At 42.7% G+C, this 5,159-nt stretch overlaps 1 long non-coding RNA gene across 2 annotated transcripts; it reads left to right on the top strand.

Annotated features, from left to right (window-relative positions):
* Positions 1 to 2,778: 2,778 nt before the first annotated feature.
* On the top strand, positions 2,779 to 5,151 carry LOC111644423 (uncharacterized). Of its 2 annotated transcripts, none has more exons than XR_015436227.1 (3): positions 2,779 to 4,238; positions 4,401 to 4,657; positions 4,731 to 5,151. It is a non-coding gene; the product is annotated as an uncharacterized LOC111644423 (long non-coding RNA). The 2 variants fall into 2 exon arrangements; XR_015436228.1 differs by lacking the exon at positions 2,779 to 4,238 and having other exon boundaries at positions 4,245 to 4,470; positions 4,564 to 4,657.
* The last annotated feature ends 8 nt before the right edge of the window (positions 5,152 to 5,159 follow it).

Genomic DNA, 5,159 nt, shown 5'->3' with positions numbered 1-5,159 from the left:
ATGCCATACTATACTATGACGTTTTTTGACATTTTTATGCCTTAGTATACTATGACGTTTTTTGAAATTTTATGCCATACTATATTATGAGGTTTTTTTGTCATTTTTATGCCTTAGTATACTATGACATTTTTTGAAATTTTATGCCATACTATACTATGACGTTTTTTGCCATCTTTATGCCTTATTATACTATGATGTTTTTTGAAACTTTTATGCTCTACTAGAATATGACTTTTTTTGGCTTTTTTTTGGCATTTTTATGCTCTACTATAATATGTATTTTTTTGGCATTTTTATGCCTTACTATACTGTGACGTTTTGTGCCTGACTACACTATGACGTTTTTTGGCATTTTTATGCTCTACTAGAATATTACTTTTTTTGGCATTTTTATGCCTTAGTATACTATGACATTTTTTGAAATTTTATGCCATAGGGAATTTTGGGAATAACTTTGGAATTTTAACACCAAAAGTCATAACACCTCTTTTGGGATCAAGACCTACGTTTTGATGTATATATTACCGGGGTTTTCTCAAAGCTGCGGGACAAGTTACGCGCCGAAAGAATAATAAACCCGAAACAGAATATTAATAGATGCCTCGGGGCTCCGGCAAGAGGAGAGCAGTTTGAGTCCAGAGCTCTGTAAGCAATCTCAAACTGCTCTGCTTGGCTATACTTTTAATAAATTAGACGTGTTGAACTTTAAATCTGTGTCCTGTATACTTCATCAAACGAACACGCGAGTCCGGTTTTGCTGCGAAATAATAGCGGACTCGACAATTCAGTGACCCTGATGTGATGAAGGCAGGACGATAGATCGTACGATCAGTTGTTAAACGGAACATTTTTGTTACAGACGATACAGACAAGTGGAACACGGAAGAGAACGAGAGGCCTCTAACTGAACAGCGGTAAGCAGAAGCCTGTTTCGCCATAATTCTGCCCTTTGGCATTTACTAAAAATGTTGTTTGAAACTGTTGCTATCGTCTGTTGTATAGTAGATAAGCACGAGGATTGAGGAAGAGTCCCCGGGTGGTTAGCATGCTGTGCAGGTGCCTCCAGAGAGATTGCAATTGACGGAAGGGTCCCCGGTGACTGACAACTGAAGCGTGGTGCTGTCAAGGGAGATCGATAATAGGAACCCTTCAGGATCCATGATCCGATGAGAAGGGGATCTCCTTGGTGAGTGTAACTTGTTTTTCATAGAAAGACAGCAGAATTAGGCTATTGTTACATTTTAAGTATCCGACAAATTAAGAGAATATTTTCCTCTAGCAAATGTGGTTAGAGCCACTGTAGAGCGGAGGGCGGTAAATCGCTTACTACGAACCGTCTGCACAGATGGCGTGGTGTCCGTGCGATAGCCTTAGTTGGGGGGGGGTGTAATATTTTCAATGTAGGGATTAGAATTGGGAATTGAAAAATAAATAAAGCCATGGGTGAATGGGGTGGTAGATACAGCGGTGTCTCTGTGAGTTCTGAACGGGTGTCTGAGCTGTAAAAAACGTGTGGGGGTAACCTCGCGGTGCTAACAAACCACACGCCACACTGAAAAGGTGTGTGTAAGCTCATAAGGTCAGTTGCTCGGGTGTATGCCATATAAACTGACTGGCCTGTGAAGAAAACACAACAAGGGTCAGTTGCTCGGGTGTATGCCATACAAGCTGACTGGCCGCTGGGGAGGTATTAAACTAAAAAGCATTTCCCACACAGGTCAAAGAGGAAGGTGAGTAAGACTACAAGAAATCAGTGAAGTATTGCACACACTCACCAATGGAGGGAGAATTTGATAAGGAGTGTGAGGATGGAAGAGGCTGTGGACCTCAAACGATGATAACTGTTGTGCAGCAACAACAGGCACAGCAATGGAGTCAGGTGAAGAAGCGGGTAATCAGTGGGGAGGCTAGTGAAACTAGACTGAAATGGATTAAAAAATGTGATGAGTTATGGACAGAGGTCCAGGAAAGGTTGACTCTGTGTCCTCTTTAGGCTAGAAGCAGAAGCTAAGGAGGATTTGCTAAAGCATGAACAACAAAAAAGGAGTACCATTCGCCTGAGCCGATAGCAACGAAAAGACCAGTAGCTCTATCTTTAATGCCGCCCGGTCCTGAAACCAGAGAGATATGCAGACCATCAGATGCCTTTGTTGGTTCCCCCTAGTGGTCATGCTGTGTATGAACCATCTTCTTTCACTGACATGAGCTGTTTGATAGAAAAAATGCCTCCGCCCACCTCAGGGGGAGGGCCATGGATGAGACAGTTATGTCAGCTCACCATGGGGCACACCCTAGCTATGGGAGAATATGAGGTTCAGCATGTGGAAGCGATTAGTGGAACATAGGGTGTGCTGTCATTTCTCATAAGACGTAGAGGTCAATGGTCAGACATGATAGGTGCATGCCCTGGAGCAGATGCTTTACAGACTGCCCTGTTTAGAAATAAAGCTGTTAGGTCAGCGTTGGAGGCAAATCCTGACATCCCTGGGTGTGACAGTGGGAAAAACATGTTGCCCATTATATGAAGGCGTACAACCTCAAAACTAATGCAGAGAAAGCTGAAATAAACAGTAATCAAAACCAGTTGGTAAAACTACAATTTAATTCTGATTTAAAAAAAAAAAAAAAGCAGTCAAAACAGATGGTACAGTGTTCCAGTGAGGCTGTAAGCATCGGTCAAGAGATTGTATGGCACGAGCACAGAGAGGGAGGCGTTAGTCAATAAGGAGTCAAACTTTGTGTTTTGCAACTGCCATTTTTACCTGCTCCCACAAATGAGTCTGTATCTTAACAGGAGGTTCCTGCGAGGTAGAGGACAGTTTCCCAACATTTATCCTCTGGAGTATTGATGGGACCCAGAGACACTGATGCCTGTAGGTTTTGCAGATCCCTACATGGCCCTCAATGTAAATTGCACTGACCTGCGTTTTCTGGTGGATACTGGAGCTAGATATTTCACTATTATTGGTGATATGACATGTCTGCAGAAGCATGCACACACCTTACACTTGTTGTGCATGCAGATCATCAGGCAAAGGACCTTGTTCTGGGGTTGAAATGTGTGGGACGTGGAGAGAAGGTTTCATAAAAATGTCATAGTATCTTGTAAAACAAAAGAGAGAAACTGTAACATGCTTATTGAGAGACTTTAGTAACGGGAGCTAGTCAGTGGTTTTAGCTTGGCAGTTGTTCAATTAGGGATATGTCTTTTTCTCTTGGTGCGTTTGGGACCAGCAGATAAAGTTGTTGATGGGAATACGGTGTTGTAACTTGAGTGTAGGGGATTGCGGTTGAAATGGGATGTGCGATTTGTCTGCTGAATGAAGGTGTTGTGTCTTTGTTTTTGTTGTTTTGTTTATGGCTATTGTGTCGCTGCTTAGTGGGCAGACACACGTTGATGTGGGTATGTTTTTCTAGTGGAGTTTGGGAGTATGAATGTGCTGTTTGTAAATGTGTTTTTGGAAAGCAAGGGGAACACAGATGTGAATCTATGTCTTTGCTCAGAGCTTCATTGTTGTGCTTTTGGAGTCATCTTAGAGGTCTGCCTTTTGTGTTTTGTACAAATGAATAATTGTTGTTGTCAAATAGTTTGAGTAGCTTTTAATGTTTTGGACATGAAGAAAAACAACAGAGACAATTGAGGTGTTTGCAAAGGGTTTATTTCTTGTTGCTCCTGTGTTTGTGTTGATGCAGGAGGATTCAATTAGGAGTCTCAATGAGGTGCAGCTGCTGCGACGCGATTGGCCGTTCACAAGTGTGAGCAATCAGCAGTGTGGTACTTGAGGAGTAGTGAACCACCGGTGAGTCAGTCCCTCGTGTAGCCCTCGTGTGAGAAGACCGATGTGGGTAAAGACCTGCATGACTCAACTGAGCGAGGAAACCGGGTAAGAACACATGGGTGCATGACTGTAAAACTGTGTAGAGATGTTATAGTATTTTCAGGCCAAAAAAGTGAAAACATGGAGATACAGCTTTTGTGTTTTGTACAAAGTAATAGTTGTTGCTGGAAAGTCTCAGAGTGATTTTGTTTGTTTGTGTTGATGCAGGAGGATCCAATTAGGGGAGTCAACGAGGCGCAGCCCTGCGGAGGCTCGGCCGCTGTGACGCGATTGGCCGTTCACAAGTGTGAGCAATCAGCAGTGTGGTACTTGAGGAGTAGTGAACCACCGGTGAGTCAGTCCCTCGTGTAGCCCTCGTGTGAGAAGACCTGCGACTCTACTGAGCGAGGAAACCGGGTAAGAACACATGGGTGCATGACTGTAAAACTGTGTAGAGATGTTATAGTATTTTCAGGCCAAAAAAGTGAAAACATGGAGATACAGCTTTTGTGTTTTGTACAAAGTAATAGTTGTTGCTGGAAAGTCTCAGAGTGATTTTGTTTGTTTGTGTTGATGCAGGAGGATCCAATTAGGGGAGTCAATGAGGCGCAGCCTTGGCTGTTCACAGGTGTGAGCAATCAGCAGTGTGGTAAGGCCTTTTTCCTGCACTTTTCCCTCATTGTCTCTCACTCTCTGCCAGGCTGAGCGCTACCCTCATTGTGTGTCTCTCTCTGCTGTGTAGGGCAGCTGAAGTACCCACAAACAATGGCTTGGAAAGCAAAAACCTGCGAGTCCACTGAGCAGGGGACGCCGTGGGACACTCTGCAACCACTCCAGTAAGTCACTGCACATGTATGCACTTCTGCCAGTCCTTCCACCACCCTCATTGTCTCTCTCTGCCATGTGCAGGATGTCTACCAAGAACACAAAGAATGAAGACACCAGGTCCTGTTAGAGTGGTGGTAAAAGTTTATTGAAGTATTTGTTTGACAAGTAGTAGCTAGCGTGACTCTTTGTGCAAGACAGAAAAAATAAACTCAGCTTTTGTGCTGTACATTTTGGAAAAGAAGTGTGTGTGACTTTTTTTAACCCCTTACCTCACAAGACAGACTGGGATTGAGAACTGAGTCCAATTTATGTGTGCAGAAAGAAACAAAACTAAAATGCACTGTGTCTTGCAATGGGTGTTTGTTTTTAAAAGAGGTTGGTAATTTGGTTTTGAAGTAAGTAAGTAAGTAAGTAAGTAAGTAAGTAAGTAAGTAAGTAAGTAAGTAAGTAAGTAAGTAAGTAAGTAAGTAAGTAAGTAAGTAAGTAAGTAAGTAAGTAAGTAAGTAAGTA

Source organism: Seriola lalandi, unplaced genomic scaffold (genome assembly GCF_002814215.2).
Source record: "Seriola lalandi dorsalis isolate HSWRI2012SDOR001 ecotype SW California unplaced genomic scaffold, Sedor1 jcf7180002054933, whole genome shotgun sequence".
NCBI lineage: Eukaryota > Metazoa > Chordata > Actinopteri > Carangiformes > Carangidae > Seriola > Seriola lalandi.
This window is presented reverse-complemented; position numbering and strand designations above follow the sequence as displayed.